The 25,436-nt window shown below is 42.9% G+C and overlaps 1 protein-coding gene across 2 annotated transcripts in view; it reads left to right on the forward strand.

Moving 5' to 3' along the window:
• Positions 1-25,436, forward strand: part of NLK (nemo like kinase) — a 278,351-nt gene that overhangs the window by 11,493 nt on the left and 241,422 nt on the right. The window lies entirely within an intron of this gene.

Consider the following 25,436-nt stretch of genomic DNA (forward strand, 5'->3'; position numbering starts at 1 on the left):
GATTTTTCTGCTTTGCAGAGAAGTCTCTTGAATATGTAGAAACTCAATATTTTCTTTGGTCTTGCTGTTTTTGTGTTTAGTATGACACCCTCCCCCCTCAGATAGTGATATTGTTTTGAAGGATGTGTTGTTGGCTTGAAGCTTATGTATATATTGCTTAAGTGTATATATTGCTTAGGAGCCCCATGGCGCAAAGTAGTAAAACTACAGTCCTGCAGGCCTAAGCTCTGCTCACGACCTGAGTTCAGTCCCAGCGGAAGCTGGGTTCAGGTAGCTGGCTCAGGGTTGACTCAGCCTTCCATCCTTCTGAGGTCAGTAAAATGAGTACCCAGCTTGCTGGGGGGAAAGTGTAGATAACTGGGGAAGGCAATGGCAAACCACCCCATAAAAGGTCTGCCATTAAAATGTCGTGATGCGACGTCACCCCAGAGTCGGAAACGACTGGTGCTTGCACAGGGAACTACCTTTTTAAATATATAGCTTAAGTTTAATATTAAAATGAGTGGATTATTACAATAAATACTTGAAAGACTAAGAGATGCAAACAAATTTGGGACAAGCTTTCTTACATTTGCTAGGAGCCAGAATTCTGTATTTTTGTTGTTGTGGCAATTTAGTTATAAAAGCTATCTTATTAAGTTATAAAAGAGCAACCAGTAGTTGAATGGCTAGGTTTGTTTGATTAAAATTTTAATTGAAACTTTTCATGTGCTTAAAATTCTGAAATGTCGGTTTAGTTGAATGTGAAGTAATTTTCAAGCCTACTTAGAATGGTACTATGTAGAATTGGACTTGGGGAGGATAAGTAAAGTGATGGTGTGAGGACAGCAAAGGCTGATAAGAAACTAGCTTGAATGTATATTGTTTTGAAATTATGTAACTGGATGCCAGTTCCTCTTAGGAACTGAGTAGTTAAATAAAAGCTTGCATTCTCACTCCCTCTTGCACAGTTCTCAGGATCTCAGGGATAGAAGCACAGTACCTTTAAGCAATACTCCCTCTAAACTGTGGAGTCTTGTGAGCAAAAATTATACTTCATGAGCTACTGGCATTAAAGTTGTGAACTGCTGCATAAATTAGTTTACTCTGGGGGCATTTTTCCTGAGCGAAGACAAAAATGTGTGAGCTGGAGGCTAAAAACCCCCGTGAACTAGCTCATATCAACTCATCTTAGAGGGAACACTGCTTGCAAGGTCCTTTAACTAGCAATGACAGGTCTCAAACTTGAGCCTTTCTTCCTGCAGCTTTACTCATGCAACCCATGGAAGATGCAAGAGGCACAGAAATCCTTTCTGCAAAAACTGGCCTCCATTGGTCTTTCTCTGCCTTGTGAGATTCCACCTGTATTTGAGGCTTTTAATAAAATTGTAAGAAAACTTTCTCTGTTCAGCACCCAATTCTTTTGGCGGTTCGGAAAAAAAAATTGTCTAATCCAAGTGCAACTGTATTAAGTTCTTAAGGTTAACTGTAACTGTCAAATAATTACTGTCCACTTGGAGCCTTTGGCCAAGTATTTGAAAACTGATCCAGCCTAATGGCAAAGAAATTGGGCTTTTACTGTGTGGTTGTGTTAGTGCCATAAAAATGACCATCTTACCTTGAATAATTTAGAACTGGCAAGACTTGCCTTTAAAAGTACTACATAGAATATTTCTGAAATTTGATCAGATAACTGGATAATTTTGGGGTGCCTAGGAAGATCTGGTGTTGCAGGTTAGAAAATATAAATAGATACTCAATATGGTGGATTTATTTAACTTTCACTTACATCTTTTGACATTGATAATGTCTGAAGGCATGCAATGAGTCAATTCTGAGGCTGAGGGAAGTCCTAGTTGGGTCAGGATGGCATGCTGACAGCTGCTAACTGGCTTAGTGGCATTAAGATCCCGCATCTTAAGAAAAGACACTAGAGGGCTTCCAACTCTGACTGCTGCTAAACACAGCTGGTGAGTAATTGCATGCACAGTGAGAATCTGACTTGTTTCCTCATGTTCTGTATTTGAGGCCTGTCACTATGCATACAGAATAAACTAATAATGTAGGAATAATGGATTGATTGAGGCTCATGTACTTTGAACAATTTAGTAGGTTGAGGACAGTCTCCTTTTATATCACAGGTAACTTTAAAAAGCCATTTTGAGCCCAGATATCAATAGCAATGTAAGTGACAACACCACTTACTTGCTGTTGGTTTTAAACATCAGATGCCTAGTGTAATATGGGCATCAAGTTGATATTAAATACTGTATTTGCAGCTAGAAGTAAGATAGTAACTATATATATAAAGACTTGGAAAGGTAATTTGAACTATTTTTGTTTTTTGTTCTGAGGACAACCCAGGAAACAAATGGAGGTATGGCATTTTAGGCAAATCAGTTGGAAGAAGGGGACTTATGATCTATCACTACTTAGGTATATTACTACTTAGGTCAGACAAGTAGAGCAAAGATGATGTTTAGACCCCATGACATTGTTGCGTTTCCAGTGCTTCTCTATGATACACATATGGATCATTGTAGGATGCACTTTTTTCAATACATTACTGTGCTCATTTTCTTTCATACAAGGTTTTTTTTTAAAGGGATTATTTTCTGTGTTCTGATTTAGAAGCAACAGAAGTCTGGCTGAATTACTTCTGCCAAAAAATAATGTTGCAACAGTACAAATCCATTTTCTTTCAAAATGTCCAGAATTAGACCATAGATTTCTCTCCTATGTTGTGTGAGACCGTAGTGTTTATTGTGCGGTACAGTATTTCTGAGTTCACATTTTGGCTGCTCCTGTTTTGTCATATAACTTTATTTCCTCACTTTTCTCCCCTCCATTTATTAACTGCCTCTTCTCCCTCTGAGGTGGAGGCCATCATGTGGGTGGTTCCTATCCTACTTGTAGGGAGGCAGGACTTGAAGAAACTTCACTTCTGTTCCTGCTGAGAGAGTCACCCATGAGCCAGTCCTTTTCCTGCTTCAGTAGGGAGAGCATCTTCAATTAGGCTGTGCCTTATTTCTTTAGCTATACTGAACCTATTCTATTGTCTACCGGTCTTCCGTTACCCCTTCTGCTCTTTGTGGACATCCCTTCTGTCTTTAAAAGCAAAAAAAAAGTTCTTTATATTTGTTCCCTCCATCTGTAACTCTGTCAGTCTTTCCCTCCTTGCCTGACGTCACCCGCCATTTTGGGCTCTTCCCGGTGACCCAGGTTTTTTACTGATACTGTGACCAATTTATGAGGAATGCCAGGGACAACGGCTTCGTCTCGGTAGGGGAATACGAGCCCTTGGAAGAGCAATCGCCCTCTGGAGCCACCATGGCAAGTACAGGCTTCATTGGCCTCCACTTCGCCAGCAATTAATCGTGACAGAACAGAACAGCGTGCTAAAAACGGCTGCTCTTTACAAAGTATGTCAGCAGCCTTTACAATGCAAAAGAGTTGTCAGAGACGTCAAGGAGGGTGAGCCAGGCCCTTTGGGCACCTCGGGAGGTGGCACTGGGCTATCTATCAAGTTCCTTTCGATGCTTGCATTGGGAACTCTCCCCTCTACACCTTACTTGTGAGGAGATCCATCGGATTCAAATGTCCACTTCCCAGGGGAACTTATTCTGATGTTACTGTCTAGGGATTTCTTTTCCAAGTTGACTGAGCATGTAAGGGAAGAAATGCAGGCTTGCCTTACAAAAAGGGGGAGGAGATGACACACATCTTCTTCTTTATCCTCCTCTTCGCAGTCTCCCTCCAGAAAGCCCGAGAAAGCTCCTGCTGGTGCCTGGCTCACAAAAGTGGCACAAAAACAAGTATCGGTGGTGGTGGTGGGGGGGGATGATCCTGAGGGTAGCTCTGGGTCCAGGGATGAGAATAATGAGGATGCCTCAGACAGAGAAGGGGAGTGTTTTTCTGAGGAAGAAACTGTAGATGTAGAGGTCCAGGAACCTTCTCAGAGGTTTTTTAAGGCTGAGGACTTCTACCTTCTCATGTGTAAATCCCTGGTCACCTTAGACTTACACAATGATCCCGATGTTGAAGAGGAGAAGGAGGATGAGATCCAGAGTAAACTTAAGATAACGCATAAGGAGGGAGATTTGGTATTTTTCCCAAAGAAGACTGCTAAGTCATTCCCTTTTCACCATTTTTTCAGAGACAAATGAGGGCTGAGTGGAAAAAGCCTTATGCTAACAAACAGTATTCAGGTTTCATTAAAAAGCTGTATAAATTATATTCTTTCACTAATGAGTTTTTGCAGGTGCCACTGGTGGATGCTCCAATCTTGGCCCTCCACCATCAGGGCTTGGTGTCAGAGGATGGTCAAGGAGCATTAAAGGACAACTTGGACAAGAAGGTGGACGTGGCTCTACGTAGAAGCCATGAGGCGTCGACCATGATCATCAGAGTTTCAGCCATAGGCTCTATGGTAGCCAGAGCCCCCATTGTCTGAATGAGGAAGCTCAAGGTCTACGGCAGATGCTTGGACTAAAGACATTGCAGTGGATGGTTACAAAATAAGACTTCCAAGACCTACCACCTTCTCGGTTCCTTTCCTCTCCTTATCACAGCAACCTAGAAAAGAGACAACGCATGCTGAATGCTATTCAACACCTCTTAAAAACTGAGGCAATCAAGCAGGACCTGGAAGGGGAAAGGCACAAGGGGGTATACTCCATCCTCTTTACAGTGCCGAAGAGATCCAGAGAATGGCGAGCCGTATTGTATTTAAGGTTTGTCAACAAATTTGTGGCAGCCAAAGCCTTCAGAATGGAGACCCTCAAGTCTATAGTGGAGGCTTTCCAACCCCAAGAGTTTCTAATTTCAGTGTATCTAACAGAGGCATACCTTCATGTGCCCATTTTTCAGGGGCACAAATGTTACCTCCGCTTTTGCTACAATGAACAACATTTCCAGTTCAAGGCAATGCCTTTTGGACTAGCATCAGCTCTGCGGGTGTTCACCAAGATGCCTGTCAACTTGGTGGTCATCCTCAGAGAACAGGGGATACACATTCATCCCTACTTTGACAACATTCTGATCCGGGCACCGTCAGAGGAGGATGCTTGTTGTGTTACTACCACAATGTAGAAATGTTTCAAGGATTTGGATTTGTAGTGAACTTGCAGGAGAGTTGCCTAAGACCTTCACATCACATCGAGCATTTAGAGGTGATCATTGACACTGCCTCACATCGATTCTTCCTCAGTTAAAAGCACAGAGGATCAGGGAGACAGCTGCCACTGTGACAAAGAGCAAGAACTCCTATCTTCTAACACTAGCATTCTTGCATGGCCTGATGATCTCCACATTGGAGATGGTTCAGTGGAGCTGTCTCCATGCAAGACCTCTACAAAATTTCCTTCATCCATATCAGTCTTTTATTTCCAGGAAGAGAGACTTATCCCAGCATGTTCCATTGGTGGTCAAGATCAGCCTTCACTGGTGGACTAGGACATTGAACTTGGTGAAAGGGAAACTATTTTGGATACAGCCCTACATCCAGATTTACATGGATGCCAGTTTCTCCAGCTCGAGGGCAACTTGTCAAGATATTCCCGTTCAGGGATTCTGGTCACCACAAGAGGCCAACCTACCCATCAGTGTTCTAGAGCTAAGAGCGGTATGACTGGCGCTTCTGCATTTGTCTCCAAAAGTGACCAATTCCTATGTGTTGTTCAGAACAGACAACATTGCAACCAGGTTATACATAAACAAGCAGGGTGGGATCAAGGTCTCTCAGAATGGCCAGGTAAGCTACACAGCTGTTCAGTTGGGCAGAGAATCATCTATCCATAAGAGCGAAGCATGCGAAGGGTACTCTAAACATTCAAGCGGACTGGCTGAGCTGCTGGAGGATCAGGCAAGGGGAGTGGTCCCTCGGCAAGCGGATTCTCCTGTTGATAGTGAACCATTTTGGTCAACCCTAGGTACATATATATGAACATATGAAGCTGCCTTATACTGAATCAGACCCTCGGTCCATCAAAGTCAGTATTGTCTTCTCAGACTGGCAGCGGCTCTCCAGGGTTTCAAGCTGAGGCTTTTCACACCTATTTGCCTGGACCCTTTTTTTGGAGATGCCAGGGATTGAACCTGGGACCTTCTGCTACCCAAGGTAGATCTATTTTCATCCCCCTTCAATCAAAAACAAATGCTTTTACACCACCTGAGGATGAAGACACCACCTGAGGATGAAGACAACGGATGCCTTGATAGCACCATGACCAGAGGAACTGTTGTACATGTTTCTGCCACTACCTTTCTACCGTGACTTATCAAGTGGATACGATCTCTCAGAGTGGACCTCATATTAATGGCTCCTTATTGGTCGCAGGGGCCTTGGTTTGCAGACCTATTGTAAATGTCAGTAGAACAGCCTCTGCAACTCTCCACAGATCTACTGCATCATGGTCTGATTCTGCATCCATGTCCAGACTGGCTCAAGCTGACTGCCTGGAAATTGAAAGGGCAAAATTGCTTTGACTAGGTTTTTCAGATCAGGTAACTAATACTATTCTGGCATTGCGAAAGCCGTCTACTATCAGAATATAAAATGCCACCTGGAAGGCATTTGTACGTTGGTGTCGCAGAAAGCAAGTTGACCCGATTAATCCGAAGATGAGGTCCATTCTTCAGTTTTTACAGGATGGCCTGGTGTCAGGACTCAAGACAGCAACATTCATGAGACAAATAGCAGCTGTCTACAGTTCATCTGAGAGTAAACAAGGTTAGCCTTACAAGACATCTCCACATCATTAGATTTCTGCGGGGCGTATCGTTAATTCAACCTCCTCAAATATACAAGTTCCCCACTTGGAAGCTCAATGTAGTGCTGTCAGCTCTTACCAGACCTCCCTTTGAGCCTATCAAAGACATTTCTATGACTTTTCTATGCATGAAGGTCTTATTTTTGATAGTCGTGACTTCCGCTTGGAGGGTCCCTGAGCTGGGGGCCTTGTCAATTAAAAAAGACTTGTGCATATTTCATAAAGGTAAGATAATGCTGCAGATGGACCCATCTTCGTGCCTAAAGTGGATTCAACATTCCACAGAGATCAAGAAATCTATCTTCCATCTTTTTGCCCACATCCGGTCCACCCAAAAGAAGAAGTCTGGCACACTTTGGATGTTAAAAGGGCACTAAAATGTTTTATCCTACGGATTCAAGATTTCCAGGAGACCAGTGCCTTGTTCAACATCATCATCATCACATTTTATTTATATCCCGCCCTCCCCGCTGGAGCAGGCTCAGGGCGGCTAACAACAGAGGATTGTTCATTAATTTGGTGCCCCTGCACAGAGGCAAAAGAATGTCAAAGGCCGTTATTAGTAAATGCATGAAGCTTTGTATTGCGGAAGCATATAGAGCCCAAAGAATCTCTGTTCTGGTCAGAATAACAGCTCATTCCGTCAGAAGTGTGGCCACAAATGTGATCTTGGCAAATAGAGCATCCCTAGAACAAATCTGTAAAGCAGCAATCTGGTTGTCTGTATCTACCTTCATCAGACACTACAAGATAGATGCATATGACTCAGCAGATGCAGCATTCGGATGTAAAGTCCTTCAGCATGTGCTGGAGAATGATGATGGTGAGAGCCCTCCTGTTTCTTAGGGACACTGCTTTGGCCTCCGCCTCAGAGCGAACAACCTTTGGATACTCACCTTGAGGAGGAGTCCTCATTTGAGGTCAGGAGGCCATCTTGGCCTGCCTGGCCGCATCATCGTCCTGCTACTCAAGATCAAGTTTGAACTGAAAATGCTGTCGAAATTTTTGGATGCTTGTTCACATATAAATATTTTGATACTTTTCTACTTTAATTAAGTGTTTAATACTTTTTGGCACAGTTGCTTGGTTTACTGTTCTCTACTGTGCCGCCACTGTTTTTCTTTCTCTGTGAATATAGTAGGCAGAATGCAGCCTCATTTTGTGTTAATATAGTATGTTTGTTTGCTGTGCTTGTGTAATTATGCTTGTTTATGTAAAAGAATGAAAACATTTCAGTGTTTTTTATTTGACAGACTTGCCTAAATGTCTTGAGTGGTACAGATTGAACCTTGGAGGCAAATCTAATGACTCCTTCACATATTTCATGTATTTAGTATGTAGACATGGCTGGCTGGCGTGGTCTGCTGTTGACCATTACTTAAATCTCTGCAGGCTAGCCTTCAGAGGGCTTCTTCAAAATTAAATACATTGAATTTTCTGTCTGTAGAGCTACCTCTATATTTGCATAATAGTGTAGTGAGTTCTTTCATTGCCTGGTTTGGAGACTTATTGCAGATGAACACTGATTTCCTGGCTAACTGAGTTTGATCCCTGTGTTGCTTGGAGGCAAACCATGAGGTGCTAGAGGCAAATGGTGTTGCACCTCAGTGAGCAAGTAACAAAGGATTGTCTCCTGTAAATTCTTCAGCTCTTGACTTGTATCCATATTGTATGCAAAGTTGGAACACTTGCCCATTTATTATAAATATGGCATAATTGAAATGCTGTGCTTTCTTGTCTGTAAGATTTTTTACTTAATGAAAATTGGAAGCCTTTTTCTAGAACAGCCTTGCTGAATAAATCAGATCGGTTTTTTAAAGTACCAAACAGCTTTTCCTAGCTGCCTAGCAGGTTCTTCCTGGCACATCTTAATCCTAAAAAGTACATCATTTTGTAGGGTTGGATATACTGCAGATGCATTGGTAGCTTTTGCTTTGCAGTAAGTCTCAGGTGCTAGCCCTGTGGAGAGCTAAACACATTACTTCTAATACTTTTAAGTGCCAGTATTATATCTGAGGGTCTTGACGTCTTGAGGCCTGGTGCCGTTCCAGCCCTTATTAACTGCAAACCAGCTTAAATGCTCAGATGGCTAAATTGTCTGTGTTTATGACAAGGGCAAATAGCATCCGATTAGACTTAACGTGAAACTATCCCAGGATTCTCTATTTTCTCCCCCCCCCCCAGTTGCTGGTCATTATTGTGTTATACAGAGAAATGCTGAATGTCTTCAGTAATTACTTATGCAAATATGCGTTATCTGACAGCCTTTAAAGTGAAGAAACATGAGTCATGTTAGAAGTCTCCCTCCTCCTCCCTTTCTAGGGTGGTCTAATGAGTCAGAGTTCAGAAAATTTTGCGCAGGTCAGTCTCATGGCTAATCTGATTGTGTTGTTCTAGTGCACCATTTGCAGGTCTTGATATTGTTTGAGTCTGTATAACAGCTTGTTGGCAGCACAGGGAAGTGAGATGGAATCCAATATTTGTTTCAGTCTTCTCTGCAAATGTTATAGCTGAACAGCTTGTAACAGGTTCAGAACCAAAATTAGTGTTCTGAGGCATTTATATTTCAAATATAATACTTTTATTTGAGTTCATACTATGGTTTTCACTCTCCTCCTTCCTCTTTTACCCCCCAGAACAGAATGTGTTTTGTGGTGTGTTTCTTAAAGTTGTCCTTTCCTTCCCTCTTGACAAATCTATGCAAAGCATTTGGGTATGGATAATGCTTTTGATCCTATCGGCAATTGGTTTTATGGGAATCCCTTTCTGAGAGGATGGAGAGTAGGTGGTGAGCCCTTGCCATGAGCATAGCTTACTACAGCCACTGTGTCAAATCCTTTGTGGGTTAACAAATGCAGCTTTCAGCTGCTGATTTCTACTTTTGTCTGTTGTCATTTCATAAATTCAGTGATCAAGTAGAGCATTTGTTTATAATATTTATATGTCACCTCTCCAAAGACTTGCTTGCAGCAGCCGATAAATATGTGGCACACCTCCAGCCTATACGCTGTGAGCAGTTTGATAGGGTTTTTATTGTTGTTGTTGAAGTTGGATTGTCTTGTTTCAGTCCTCTTTCAGGAAAGCATGCTTTAAGAGCACATGCAAATTTTTCTAGTTCTCATGCTGACCCTTAAGGGAAGTCCTTTAGATACATTAAGAATTTGGGGCCTTTTAACTGTTCCTGTAGGCACCCCCCCACCTTTCCCTGTTCCACTACCTGGATATGAAAGGGAGCAACAAGAGAAATTATACATAAAGGTATGTCAGCATTCAGCTTCCAGGGATGGATCAGATCACAGCTCTCCATCTCTTTTGCTTCATTTAGCTTAAATGGAACAAGAAATGATGATGAAAGGAACTTAGATACAAGAGAGCTGAGGCATATTTTTACTGAATTCCTCTTATTTAGTCTATTTATACCATAAAAATTTGACATATTGGTCTTGTGCTAGTTTGAATGAATGCTTGGGGCAAAGTAACCTGACTTGGCACTTTAAATGAGGAAAACTTAGTAGAAAAATAGCCTTTTGAAAGTAAATGGTACCTTCTGGATTAGATATGGACAAGAGACATAACAGTTAGTATAGGGGAATTTAGTTTTACAGCTCTTTAGCAGGCAGCTTTTCACAGATGGAAAATGTGAGCAAAAGTTTGTTTTATGGATTAGCCTAAATATATATAACACAAGAACCACCAGGAAGAATCCTGGATTCTGATTTAAAACTTTAGTACGTGGAAGAGCAAATATAGTGCATGCCAGGCTGTGACAAGAGTAAGTTACTCTTAAGCTATTGATGCATCATCTAGATCTCTGTTCTGGGGCTCAGTAATTTTATTGTTAAATTTGTTTTCCATAAATAAGCCATTGTTCTATGCATAATCATCACTTGCATATTTATTACTGAAAGACAATATCTCATCCAAAGATATGAATGCCATGTTTATTTTAAAATTAGAACCTTTTGCATTATTTAAAAGTGCTTATTAGACTACAAATTCACTTGACAAATTGCGACTTAAGCAGGCAACATTAACATTTCTTCTGAAACACATCTGAAAAGCGTTTCAGCTGCTTATGGTGAATATCCATAATTGCAGCTCCTTGCTGTATTCTAGACAATAAGCCAGGTTTGTAACCTATTAAGTTGAATGCAGCCCACCCTCTTCATTTTGTGGCCTGCAAGGTGCTTGAAAATCCTACAGTGCATGCCGCCCCAGTCAGCAAAAAGAGGTAATTTTAAGCTTTTCCATCATACGTGATAGGTGGGCCAAATCTGAGTCATAAGTTATGTGGGCCTACTGAAAACTCTTAGCATAGACATTGTATAGATAGCAAAGATAAAGAGGATGGGAGCAGCTAGAAATGCTTGAAATATACTACAGATTTGTTTACAATATTTATATCAGCTCTCTCCACAGTGCCCGAGATGGCTTCTAAATGTAAATGTACACAGTGGGAAACAGTTGAAAATATAACATCAAGGCAGAATTTTATCTCCTGCAACATATATCATCACCAGCTGCCAATCAAAGGCATTTGATGGTTACTTCCACCAAAGGTGCATATTAATTTGATGTTGCACCTTGTATGGAAGAGAGTAAGGGTGAACCATACTTTGTTCTGCAGGCTGTTCCACAGTGTGGGCATAACCAGTGAGCGTGCTTGGGGTTGTACATGAGCTGACCTCCCAAACAGAATGCATTCAAAACTCTTGACAATCCACTTACCATCCCATTGGTCAGTAATGGTGTCACAGATTTGCCTTGTTTAATTGCACTTAAGATTCTATCTTGTTTTGTCATCTGTCAGCGAGCTTTGACTCTAGAAAGCTTACACTCCCACAGTCTTATTGGTCTATAAGATGCTAGCTGTTCTGTTACAGACCAGCATGGCTGCCCTCTGAAACTATCTTCTTTTTTCATGTTCTGATTTACTCTTTGAAATTTGGGTTGTAAGATGTTTGTTTCTTTTGATTTTCCGGGTTGCAGTGCAGCGAGTTCAGACTCATCCAGAGGGGTCTCCTTGGAGACGAGCTGATCTGTGTGGTTTTTTGCGGTTTCAACTTGCTTGGAGCTTTTGAAAACTTCCGGGGTGAGGTCTTCTCCAACAGGGAGCTTACTGGAGTTTCCTAGCTCTGTGCAGTGACTGGGAGCAAGGGAACTGTGGTTGCCCCGAAGTATGAATCGCGTGGACACCATTGGGAATCACCTGTCTTTTCTATTAGCTTCCTGTAACAGCTACTGTGCTTGGCTTACTACCTGACCTGTTGTTCTTGCTCCTACCACCTGTCTCTGTAAGTGCTTCTGTTGCTGCAAAATATGCCGTGTTTGAGATTTACGTGTAAGAGAGGATCGATCAGAGGTTGGATGCAAAAGGGGAGGGGGGGAGGGTTTGGATTAAAACGCACCTCTACTTTTTGAAGATTGGGCTTTCCAGTGAGGTCTGTGTTCTATTTACACAGACTAAGTACTAAGCTTTACTACAGAGAAGAAATCCGAGGTGATATTTTAAGCTTTTTGAAATATTCTGGGAGTTCTGGAAGAGACTGAAGCAAGGTTCCTGTTTTTTTTTAAAACTTTCTCTTTAATGGGTTGGATTTACTTCCTTTGGCTAAATGGTTGAAACTTGGAAATTTTGATAGGATTATAAAATATTTTAGAACCTTGTTGTAGGTTATTTGCTTTGACTTCTGAGAGCCTTTGAAGATTTAATAGATTTATATTAACAGTTTTGACATGCTTGAGTCAGAATATACTGAAAGGAGTTGGATACAATTCCTGGACTGGCTTTTCTGGATTCTGGATTCTGCTGGGAATTGACTTTGCAGGGAAAACAGGAGCAACACAGTAGAAAGCAGCAAACAAAACAATTTACATTTACATTAAAAGTAGAAATGTTTAGAAATATTTTGTAAATGCACATGCATCAATGAATCATTGTGACAGTTAATTTTTTTTTAAAACACAGAGTCCCATAAAGAACAAATCATTTCACTGCCTGACTCTGGAAGAATTCTCAGTCCTCAATGGGTTGTAATAACTTCCAAATAAATTTCCAACATGAAGTCTATCCACAGAACTCGGCTCCAAAGGAAAATTCGCCTTCACGTGATCGCCAGCTTGAAATACCACGTTTCGCTGCATATAGCTTTTTCATAAGCCAAATAATTATACTTGTAATGCCATCCAGACCATTTCTTAATTCTCAAATGATGACTGTTCCTGTTATGAAGAGGCCTGTGTGGAATGTATAAAGTCTACATTAAGGGCAAATTCTGGGCTGCTGGAATCAGAATGTCTTAATCTCATGCTTTTGGATGAAAACCGTCTCATTTCCAAAGTTGTTGCCAAGTTCTGTGCTGCCTGCTATAGCATCCGAAAGACTCGTTTTATTGCTTCTCAGTTTTAAGATATTCTGTTTTAACTTGCATCTTGATGTAACTCTTATAGTGAACATATGATAATTCTCCATCCTAATACTTATTAGAGCATAGATTTTTCTTCTGTGTTGAAACTTTTAAATTCTTTTTTTTTATTTTGTCTGTGACTGTAAATAGACTGACTGATTGGCTCTGGACCTAGACATTTGCCTAGGGCGGTGGGCCAGGGGTGTGTGCACCAAATTAGGCTCTCCCCACATGACTTCAAATAGAAAAACAATTATTTGCATTAAGTTTGCCAGCCTGAATCATTCTGCCTCAGTGGAGCACTGTTTTTTATGTTAAATTTTTTATGTTAAACAACAAACAAACATCCATCTTTTTACACATTAGAATAGTGCAAAAATTATAGGCATTTCCTCTTTACAAACATAAAAGAAATATAAACAACATGCAAACAACTAACTTAAGAAAGATCAGTGTCTTACAGGATACATATCGCAGTTATCCCACAGCAAGTGGAAAAAAGCTTTTACTATACAAAGAATTATCCCTTCCTTAGCTCCAAGGCTAAGTCTTACATGAAATTCCATTGTAGAGTTAATAGATCATAATATTCAAATATTTAGAGGGTATTTTCCCAACAATCGTCTCATTATTTATATACTCAAGGAAGAGGAACCACTTTTCATGGAACCAAACCCCAGCTTTAGCATTTTCTTGCAACAATACATTAGTAGCTAACTTATCCTGAATTAATATATCCCAGACTTTGTTGAACCAACAATTTAACTTAGGCACATTCAGTTTTTTCCAGCAACTGGCAATAACTATTTTTTCTGCTAACAGTAACAGGGATAGTAGCTCTTTCTTCAAAACAGAGCAATCAGCATTTGTCCACAAATTTAATAAAATCAAGTCAGGTGTAGATGGAATTGTAATCCCAGTTATTTCTGATATTTTTTCCAGTACTTCTTTCCAGAAAACATTGATCTCTGGGCACTCCCACCAGCAATGAATGAACGTGCCCAATTGGCCACAACCCTTCCAGCAATTTGGATTTTCTTTCGCTTTTCCTTTAAAAAGCCTATAGGGAGTCAAATACCACCTTGCGGAGATTTTGTAGTTTTGCAATCGAAAATAATAAGATTTGGAGTTAAATAAAGGTGATTCTCAAATTTGTTCCCATTGGTCCTCATTTATTACAGTGTGGCAATCTTTCTGCCAAGCAGATTGCTGAGTTGATTTACTTGACCACACTGATTGATTTAAAAGGGTATAGATAATGGAGATTACCCCCCTAACCGAAGTACTGCCTTTGTGAAATAATTTTTCCAGAGGATTAAGAGCTCTATTAGCCATGACAGTTGGTACAATTTGATGCAGAACGTGGTGTATTTGAGTATATTGGTACCAAGGGATAGAGATGTTGAATTTGTGTTCCAACTGACCATGGGTACTCGGTTTGCCATTGGTTGTGACATCTATCAGTCTGAAAATATTAATATCTCTCCACACCTTGAAGTGATTTATGTTCTGACCTGGGGGAAACCAGGATTGGCCCAGAAATGCCATCAGTGGTGAGGATGCAGGAGAGGGGGTATTTCTCCATTGATCCCATAGTTGTAGTCTGTGTTTAAGAAACGGATTAGACAAAACATACTCCCTTCTGTCAGATTTAGAATTCCAAATAAATTCCTGTAATAGTACATTAGGTAGATTATTTTTTTCAATTTGTACCCAGGCTGGAGTTTCATAGGAAGCGTATAATACAATATGTCTTAATTGTGCTGCTATAAAATATTTGTCAATCAAAGGGATGGCCAAACCTCCCATTTTCCGAGGTTTCGCTAGCAATGAAAAAGCAATTCTTGGTCTACGTTTATTCCATAAAAAGGAAATCCAGAGTGATTGCCAATTTGTGAAGTCTTTTTTGGGGATAGGTATAGGGAGATTTTGAAACAAAAAAAGAAGACGAAGTAAAAAGGATTTAATAAGATCTATTTTCTCTAGAATAGAGAAGTTCATCTTAGACCACTCCCCTAGTGTCTGAGTCATAGCTTTATATAATGGTCCGTAGTTAACCTTATATAAGTCTGGTAGATTCAGTGGAAATAATATGCCTAGATGTCTCCACGTTTTTTCAACCCATTTAAAAGGTAATACAGACTTAATAGTCTCTTGCAACTTCTGCGGAATATTGATCGGGTATATTTCTGATTTATTAAAGTTGATGGAAAAGCCTGAGTATTTACTGAATTCATCTATTTTGTCTGTAAAAGACATTAATGAATTTAAAGGGTTACTAAGATAAAACACCATATCATCTGCAAATAAACTGGCTTTATAAATAACGTTATTGATTGAGATACCCGAGATACGCATTCCTGATTGCATAGGCAAAGGGTTCAATTGTTAGGGCAAATAATAGAGGGGATAAAGGACAGCCCTGACGGGTACCTCTACCAAGATGTAATTCATCTGATCTATAAAAATTAGTATTAATTTGTGTAGAAGGGGAGCTATAAGTGGCAAAGATAGACTTCAAAAAACGTGGTCCAAATTTCATAAACCTGAGTAGGGTTTTTAAGTAATTTACTTCCACCTTGTCAAACGCTTTTTCTGCATCCAGAGATAAGATTAAAGATGGTACTTTTGAAAATTTTGCTAGGTGGATCAAATTAAGTGATTTTCAGATATTGTCTGTAATAGTACGACCTGGCATGAAGCCGGCCTGGTCTGGATGTATATAATGTGTAATAATCTGTTTGTCGCTCTGCAAGTAAAAAAGAAAAAAATTTAAAATCATGATTCAAAATCAAAATAGGGCAGTAGGAGGCGGGATTAAGTTTGTCTTTTCCTTGTTTATGAATTACTATCATTTGTGATTCCAACCAGCTTGGGGGGAGGCACCCCTCTTCCATGACCAAATTACAGGTGTCTAATAATGGTGTTAACAAAGAGGATTTAAAGTGTCTATAAAATTCGATTGGGAATCCATCCCTTCCCGTAGCCTTATTGTTCTTGATTTTTGAAATCACGGATGTTAACTCAGTCAAGTTAAAAGGTCTGTCCAAAAAAGATGTATGCTCTTCCGAAAGGAATGCTTTGAAATCAATGGGATTTAAATAGTTTTCAATTTGGTGTGGGTCTGGATTTTTATAGAAATTAAAAAAGGTTTCAGAGATCTTTTTAGAAGATGAATGTACAACTCCCTGAGGTGTTCTAATTGCATGTACCATATTTTGGAGTCTTTTCTGATTTGTGCGATATTTCAAAAGTCTAATTGATTTAGAGGTTTTAGTTACATATCTTTGTTTGAGATATAAAAGGTTTTTTTGAATAGCAGAATATCATAACAATTCTAGTTGTTTTCTGACCTGATTTAATTTCCTCAGAGTTTTTTTACCACTGTACTTAGAATGTTTGGCCTGTAAGAAGGCAATACGGTTGTTTAAGTCCTCTATAGATTTCCTTTTGGCTTTATTACTGGCCGAGGCAATAGAGATGAGATTGCCCCGCATCACTGCTTTGAAGGCATCCCAAAAATAAGCCTGTGATACCCCACATTGGGCATTTAAAGAAAAGTAAGATTGGATTTGTTGTTCTAACTTTTTGCTTATTACCTCACTTGAGAGTAGTAGTTTGTTAAGGGACCATTTCGGGCCTTTTCCGTCTGGATGTTGAGCAAGCAGGTTACATTGTACCAAGGAGTGATCTGAAATACTACGTACCTCAATTGTAGCATTTTCAATCAAATTGATCAATGATGGAGAAACTAATAAATAATCGATTCTAGAATAAGAATTATGGACATTAGAAAAAAAGGTATAATCTTTGCTTTTAGGATTCAAAGTTTTCCACATGTCAATCAAATTACAAGAGTTGAAAATTGAATTTAGTTCTATCAGAGACGATGAGCTTCCTTTTGGTATATTAGTGTGTTTTGATTTATCCAGCGTCATATCTGCCACAAAATTTAGGTCCCCTCCCACAAGAACATTGCCCTGCTGGAAAGATTGCCGTTCCATGAAAGTTTCCCTAGGAAAATTTAGTTGTCCACTATTAGGTGCATATATTGAGGCAATAGTGGTACTGATTCCATCAAGCTCTCCTTTTACAAATAAATATCTGCCCTTGGGGTCTTTTTTAGTTTGCTGACAGACAAAGGGAGTATGCTTTGAGATCAAAATGGCTACCCCCCTAGCTTTGGAGGAACCAGAGGCTTGAAATGATTGGGAGAACCAATGAGATTTAAGTATGTTAGGGAGTGTAGCCTTTAAATGCGTTTCCTGAAGACACACTATATTGAGTTTACCTTTTTCAAGATAGTTAGCAAACCTTCTACGTTTGATAGGGTTTTTAAAACCTCTACAATTCCACGAGGCAAACTTTAGATTGCGTGACATAGTGTTGTTGGTGCTACTTTAGAGGTTTAGAAAGAGCTATGACACTGGACAAACAAGTTGATTTCCAATTTGTATCCCACTTCACTTTTCAGTTATGAACACTTAAAACCAGTGATGGGTTTAAAACCAAAATTAAATAAAATACCTATTACAAACAACCCCAAATTGGGGAACCAGTTTCACCAGTCCTCCTATCTCTAAGAGGAAAGGGAGAAATACACTTGGTACTCCCTTGTAGTGAAACTTAACACTCCTTTAGGGGAACTATGTTATAGCAAAACTCAGTTAAAAAATAGACACCCCAAACATTCCCCCCATAATTAACCAGGCTCTTAGCAAAAAGACTTGAACCTTCTTAACTAGGAGAAATAAAGTATGAGCATATTTAGTAGTTAAACGCACATCAATCATAAGCTATAAGCCCCTATACATCTTACCAATAACCAATGCTGTTATAAACATTCATAAAGAGATGTATCCTATACCAACTGGGTTATTTCTAAAAAGACTTCTTATTTTCTACTAACCTCTTCCAAAACGTCCGCTTTGAAGAAGTCTAAAACAGACTTTTTTCCTTTCTAAGTGGTCTTCTTTTTAGTTCTGTTATGTTGTCCCACTGAAAGCTGAATTTTCTAAGATGCCTGGTGATGTTATAGTAGTCGAAATAGGGGGAATGATCAGGAGCTCGATCAAAATGCGTCTGCCATGCTTAAGCGACGCTTCGCCCCCCCGGATGGCTGTTTCTAAAGGCTGTAATAGTTCTGGGGAGTTTTCCCTCCTTCTTTTTGCCATTATGCATATAGGACACAAGGCTATGTATTCTGAAATGTCTTGTTTCATAGTGGGCCACCAAAATTGTCTATTGTCCCACAGAGACCAATTGCACTGTTCCGAGGAGAATTTCCAGGAGATGTAAGTGCAGGGTCTCAGGCTTCCCCCCTCATCTGACTGCATCAGAATTCCTCCCACGGCCACATCGCTTGTGTCACATTGTACCACAAAAGGTTTTAATTTGTTGGGGTGAATTAATACAGGTTCACTAGTAAACAGTCTCTTTAATTTGTCAAACGCTTGCTGGCATTTGTTCGTCCACTATTCTTGCCCCTGGTCTTTTGGCGTCTGGCCCCTTCCCCTTTGTTTTGAGTAAGTATGTCAGAGGTAACATTGTGTGGGCGAACCTCTGTATAAAGTTACGATAAAAGTTCGCGAAGCCAATGAAAGTTTGTAATTGTTTACGAGTTTTGGGGGGCCTCCCAATCTAGCACTGCTTGTACTTTAGCTGGGTCCATCGCTAAACCCTTCCCCGACTCTCGGTAGCCAAAGTAATACAGTTCCGTCTTGTGGAACTCGCATTTCAGTAGATTAGCGAATAGTTTGTGCTTGTAAAGTGTTTTCATCATGTCTCTTGCCAATTTCATGTGGGATTGTAAGTCATTTGAATAAATAATGATGTCATCAAGGTACACCACCACGCCCTTGTACAAATATTTTCTCAGCACTTTATAAAATTCATGAACACACACCGGGGGCCTTGCAGTCCAAACGGCATTACTAGACATTCAAATTGGCTGAATGGGGTATTAAATGCCGTCTTCCACTTGTCTCCTTCTTTAATCCACACTCAGAAATACGCATCTCTTAGATCTAGTTCCGTAAATATTTTCCCTTGGGACACAGTGTTCAGTAAGTCTTTTATGAGGGGAATGGGGTTCGCGTTTGATACTGAAATGGTGTTGATCCCCCTAAAATCTGTGCAAAGTCACAGCCCCCCATCCTTTTTCCGGAACAGTATGGGTGCTGCATGGAGGGCTGTGGTCAGGCGGATGAAGCCCCTTTCTAAGTTTTTGTCCAGGAATTTGCGCAGTTCCACCTTCTCCGCCCATTCCATCATGTAAATTTTGGCTTTTGGTAGGGACTAACCTGGGATTAGTTCTATGGTACAGTCGGTGTCTCTGCGAGGGGGTAATTCATTAGCTTCCTCCTCACTGAACACCGCTTTGAGGTCTTGATACTCTTGGTATGGATTTTACTTCCTCTCTGATTAGGCATAACCTTTCATTGATGGGTAGGGGCTCGGGACCCCAGCCACTCTTCCATTTATGATTAATGCACACTGGGTTTTTAAGTAAAGTAAGTAAAGTAAAATTTTATTTGTATCCCACCCTCCCCCACCAAAGCAGGCTCAGGGCGGCTAACAAGAGAAATAACAATACATTAATAAAACATTACATTAATAAGCGTTAAATTAACCTTAAAACCACTTAATACATTAATTAAACAATTACTAATCTGATAACATTAAGTTAAATCTAACAGTTGATATTGGCGGCGGATGTTTCTTTGTTATGCACTTGTAGTTCAGCTGTTCATGAACGCCAGTTTAAAGAGGGCGGTCTTGCAGCCCTGCGGAACTGATCAAGGTTCCGCAGGGCCCGCACCTCCTCTGGGAGCTGGTTCCAAAGATATGGGGCCGCGGAAGAAAAGGCCCGTGTGCGGGTATTCTGGAGTTTAATTTCTTTTGGCCCAGGGGTAGTCAATCTGTTTTTTCCCATCGACCTCAGTGCTCTCTGGGGCTCGTACGGGGAGAGACGGTCCCTCAGGTAGGTTGGTCCTCGGCCATATAGGGCTTTAAAGGTAATAACCAGCACTTTGTACCGGACCCAGTATACAATCGGTAGCCAGTGCAGTTCGCGTAGTCCCGGCCGTATATGTTCCCATCTTGGGAGACCAAGCAACAGCCTGGCCGCCGCGTTCTGCACTAGCTGTAGCTTCCGGGTCCGGCACAAAGGCAGCCCCATGTAGAGGGCGTTACAGTAGTCCAATCTTGAGGTGACCGTCGCATGGATCACCGTTGCTAGGTCCCGGCGTTCTAGGAAAGGGGCCAGCTGCCTCGCCCGCCTCAGATGGAAAAATGCTGACTTGGCAGTGGCTGACTTGGCAGTGGCAGTGGGCCTCTATTGATAGTGAAGGCTCCAGTAGAACACCCAAACTCTTTACCCGCTGCGCCGCCTTTAGCGGCGCACCGTCAAAGGTCGGGAGAGATATTTCCCTCCCCAGGGCGCCACGGCCCACACAGAGAACCTCTGTCTTCGCTGGGTTCAACTTCAGCCCACTCAATCTAAGCCACGTTGCAACAGCCTGTAAAGCCCGGTCCAGGTTCTCCGGGGCGGAGGTGGGTCGGCCGTCCATTAGCAGATAGAGCTGGGTGTCATCTGCATATTGATGACAACCCAACCCTCCGGGTGATCTGGGCAAGGGGGCGCATATAGATGTTAAATAACATCGGGGAGAGAACTGCTCCCTGAGGCACCCCACAATCTAGTGTGCGCCTCTGGGATCGTTCACCCCCAATCGCCACCCTTTGTCCCCCACCCATGAGGAAGGAGGAGAGCCATTGTAGGGCCAGCCCCCTAACCCCTATGTCGGTGAGGCGGTGGATCAGCAACTGATGGTCGACCGTATCAAATGCAGCCGACAGATCTAGTAACATCAGTACCGCTACACCGCCTCGATCCAGTTGCCGCTGGAGGTCATCCGCTAAGGCGACCAGGATCGTCTCCGTCCCGTGGCCCGGCCGGAAACCAGACTGGCACGGGTCTAGGATAGAAGCGTCATTTAGAAATCTCTGTAGCTGCAACGCCACTGCTCTCTCAATAATTTTACCCAAATATGGTAAATTAGACACCGGTTGATAATTTGCCAATTCGGCCGGGTCTGCTGTAGATTTTTTCAGGAGGGGGTGGACCAAGGCCTCTTTTAAAGGTGTTGGAAAACGCCCCTCTAAGAGGGATCTATTTACGATGTCCCGTAAAGGACATCTAAGCTCCCTCTGGCAAGATTTAATCAGCCAAGAGGGGCAAGGGTCCAGATCGCATGTTGTTGGGCGAGCAGCAGAGAGGATTCCATCGACTTCCTCCAGGCTGAGTGGGTCGAAGCGGCCCAGCATTAAATCCGAAGACAGGCGCGGAGCCTCAATTTCACTTACTGTATCTAATGTGATAGGCAGGTCTTGGCGGAGTGACGAGATTTTATCTGCAAAGTATTTCGCAAATGCCTCACAGCCGATCTCTAATTCTCTAACGTTTGGTTTGCCTTGTGGCAATTTTATAAGGTCCCCAATTACTCTAAACAATTGTGCTGGGCGCGAATTTGCAGATGCAATCTTGGCTGCAAAGTATTCTTTCTTTGCAGCTTTGACTGCCATCTCATATGACTTCATAAACGTTCTATAGGATGTTCTCATCACTTCGTCCTGAGTATGCCTTCACCGCCTCTCTAGTCATCTGAGCCCTTGTTTCAGCTGGCGCAACTCCAAGGTATACCATGGAGCCAGCCTCACACGAGGGCGCAGAGGGCGTCGAGGTGTAATTTTGTCGATGGCCCTGGATAGTTGGCCTTGCCAGGCTTCCACCAGGTCATCGAGGGAATTGCCAGTGGGCCAGGGATCCCTCAGGGCTGTTTGGAACCGTTCCGGGTCCATCAAGCCCCGAGGGCGAGCCAAAATAGGCTCTCCGCCCATACACGGTTGGGGCGACATCTCCATACGGGCCTTAAGGGCTGGGTGATCCGACCATGGAACCGCTTCAACCGTGATATCGTTCACTGAAATCCCAGACGCAAGATCAGGTCTAATGTGTGTCTGGCCTGATGCGTGGGTGTTGTGACAAATTGAGAGAGCCCTAGTGTCGCCATGGAAGACACCAGGTCCATCGCCTGAGTGGAGGCCGTGTCGTCGGCATGGACATTGAAGTCGCCTAGGACCATAAGCCCCGGGTACTCCAATGCCCAGCCCGCCACTGCCTCCAATAGTGATGGTAAGGCGCTGGCTGGTGCGTTAGGCAGACGGTACACCAGCCAGATCGCCAACCCCTCTCCAACATCCCACGTCAGACCGGCACATTCAATGCCGTCGATCTTTGGGGCCGGAAGAGCCCGAAAGGAGTAATCCTCCCGTATGAACAATGCCACCCCTCCCCCCCGCCCATTACTTCGTGACTGGTGAAAGACCGAGTAACCTGGGGGGGTCATCTGGGAGAGAGCTATTGTCTCTCCATCCCACACCCAGGTCTCGGTCACGCAAGCCAGGTCCACATCCTGCTGGAGCAAAAACTCCTTGAGGGTCGAGGTCTTATTATTAATGGACCTGGCATTGCATAACACCAGTGACGGAGATGAGCATTTCCTCTTGGCCCCACTACCTACCACCGTTGGGATGGGAAGTAGACTGGAAGGTGGCCGAGCACTGTTTTGTCTCTGTCTCCTTCCTTTATATGTCTGTCTATTCCCACAGTCATATCTTCCCCTCCCCAGGAGCACTGGAATCCCCTGGGCCAACATCTGCACCAGCCTGGAGTGAGCTCACAGTATAGCCCCCTTGCAATTTATCTCCCAATTATCCCCACCTGCCGTTCACTTTATCCCCCCCGCCAACCCCTCCTATTCTTACTGCTAACTCTCTAATTATCCTAACTTAATTTAATAACCCATCCCAATTTCCCTTTCAATCAATTAGTAAAATATTATAAATTAGTCGGTTTTAGCACTATTAATAAGTAAATAAATAAATAAATGATTCTTCCCACCCTTCCTGATTAATGTGCTAAAGTTATAAATATAGATATATATAAATTAATATATAAATATATTATAAATAATCAGTCGCTAATTAATTGACTAAGCATCAAATAAATTAATTAGTAACATTTTTAGAGAATTTCATTAGAGGTTAGCAATCAGTTAATTCAAAGTTCTAAGTCCAAATATTCCGTAGGGGTGGCGGTATATATTGTCTATGGGTTGCAGAGTTTAAAATCATACTCAGTCTTAGATGCTGGTAAAGTGCAAGTGCCAATGCAGTTGGTATATGAACACGCTCCTCTCCTCAAATCTCTTGTGGCTCGACACACTCCTGGGCTCCCCTGAGCCCCGTACAGGGCTTCTCCATCGGGGAGTATCCAGGCCGTTGAGTCGGCTACTCTGTTCGCATCCGTAGATGGGAGAGAGATTGGGGTGTGTGTGTGAAATGAAGGCGGGGGGAGCGAGGAAGGAGGAAGGAGCGGGGGGGAGGGTGAGGAGGCAAGGGGGTGAGGGGCAGGGGTCGAAAAAGCGCCCCAAGGACGATCTGCCGCCCGCTCGCTGTTCACGCTGCTCCTCCCTTTACACAACTTCGCAGCCGTTTCCCAGCCTCCGCTCGCAACAGCCTCCGCTCAAAACAGCCTTTTGAAGTCTATGATCTGAACCCCCAACTTATGTTGGGTTCATGTGTTGCCAACCACCCCATTTCTAGTATTAAGTCGAAGGATAAAGAAGGGGAGATTACAAAAATTTCTGTGTCTCAGTGGTCTTCTATCCCTACTGGCACTAGTTGGGTCTGCTCCGTACACGGTTCTCCCGTCATTATTGTTCCATCCATCTGCTCGAATTGGATGGAGTGGTGCAAAGGGCTCTCGGCTAAGCCTAATAGTTCCACTATCTTGGGGGTGATTATGTCTTTAGTACACCCTGAGTCTAACAGAGCCCTCACATGCATGAAGCGTTTGAGGTTAGGGTTTATTAGAGTCAGTGGAATGAAAAATAAAGGCACCGTGATTCTCACCCGTAGTGGCGCTGATAGTTCTGCGACCTGCTGCCTGGCGCTGATCAATGCAGGTCATTCTCGTTTCCCGATGGCTCTTAGGATTCTTCTCCCAATTCCACCACTATTATGATGTCTTCCACTTGGGGAGTGGCCACTGCGGCTTTATCTTGAGGTGTTTCCTTCTGGCAACCCTCCACTTTCTTTGGTTTGGGTGCGCTGGTCTTCGGAGTGAGGGGGGGGGGCTCGAGGTCTCTCAGGGTAGTCGGTAGTGAGGTGATTCACGTCTCCGCATCGGAAGCAATGTTGGGGTCCTGGGGTTTTCACTTGGGTACCCCCTGGACCTGGTTTCTTCCCTTCTTGTTTTGCCCCAGACCAAGACTCACGTCCCCCCTTTCCCCCTTGCTGCTGCTGGTGTTGGAGGGCTACATGGCACATGTGGGTTTCCATTTTCCCGGCCAGCTGAATCCATCCCACCAGGGAGGTTGGTTGGACTTGGTTTAGGGCCCGGTCTAGGACGTTAGCATTCAGCCCTCTCTGGAATTGTTCCATCTTCATCTGCTCGCTCCACCCGTGGACTTTTGCAGCATTTGCTTTGAAGTTGGCCACATACTCTCTCACCGAATGGGACCCTTGCTGCATGTCACGAAGGGCAGTTAGGGCCTGGGTCTCTTGCAGAGGGTCTTCGTACCGCACCAGGATGGTCCGGAGATATGCTGCCACCGTGTCTGGCTTGGGGCTGTGGGTCTCGTAGAGGCTCAAGTACCATCTTTTTGCTGCTCCTTTCAGTTTCGAGCCAAGGTAGTCCACCCGGCTAAGTTCATCGGGGAAAGTGTGCCCTCAATAATGCATGAAGCTATTGGCTTGTATTATGAAGTATTCCACTTCTTCCGGGTCTCTGTTGAAGGTGGCCATTAGCTCTCTGTCTCTCCCGCAGTCCGCTGGGGACAGGGGAGGTGGCGGTACCTGGACGGGTGGCTGTTGCCTCCCTTGCAGGGTGGGCGGCGGGGTAGGTTTAAGGCTTGGTCCAACTGCCGCCTCACTTCTTGTGCCATGAGTGCACTGTTTGCCCGCATTTTTTCTTGCAGATTGCGCGCCGTCTCCACCATTTCGAATCTCATTGTTTGGAGGAAGTTCCTCGGGTTGGGGTCTCACTTTTCCTCATCACCATCATCAGGGATCAGGTCTGTGCCCTTCTCCCCTCTGTCATCACCCCCGCTCGCCTCCGATCGATCCTGTTCATCCCTTTCTTCACTCTGGATTCGGAGGAAAGGTAGTCCCAGGATTGCCTCCCGTCGAGCCGGGCACACATCCCTGAGACTCG

Source organism: Heteronotia binoei, chromosome 18, assembly GCF_032191835.1.
Source record: "Heteronotia binoei isolate CCM8104 ecotype False Entrance Well chromosome 18, APGP_CSIRO_Hbin_v1, whole genome shotgun sequence".
Classification (NCBI taxonomy): domain Eukaryota; kingdom Metazoa; phylum Chordata; class Lepidosauria; order Squamata; family Gekkonidae; genus Heteronotia; species Heteronotia binoei.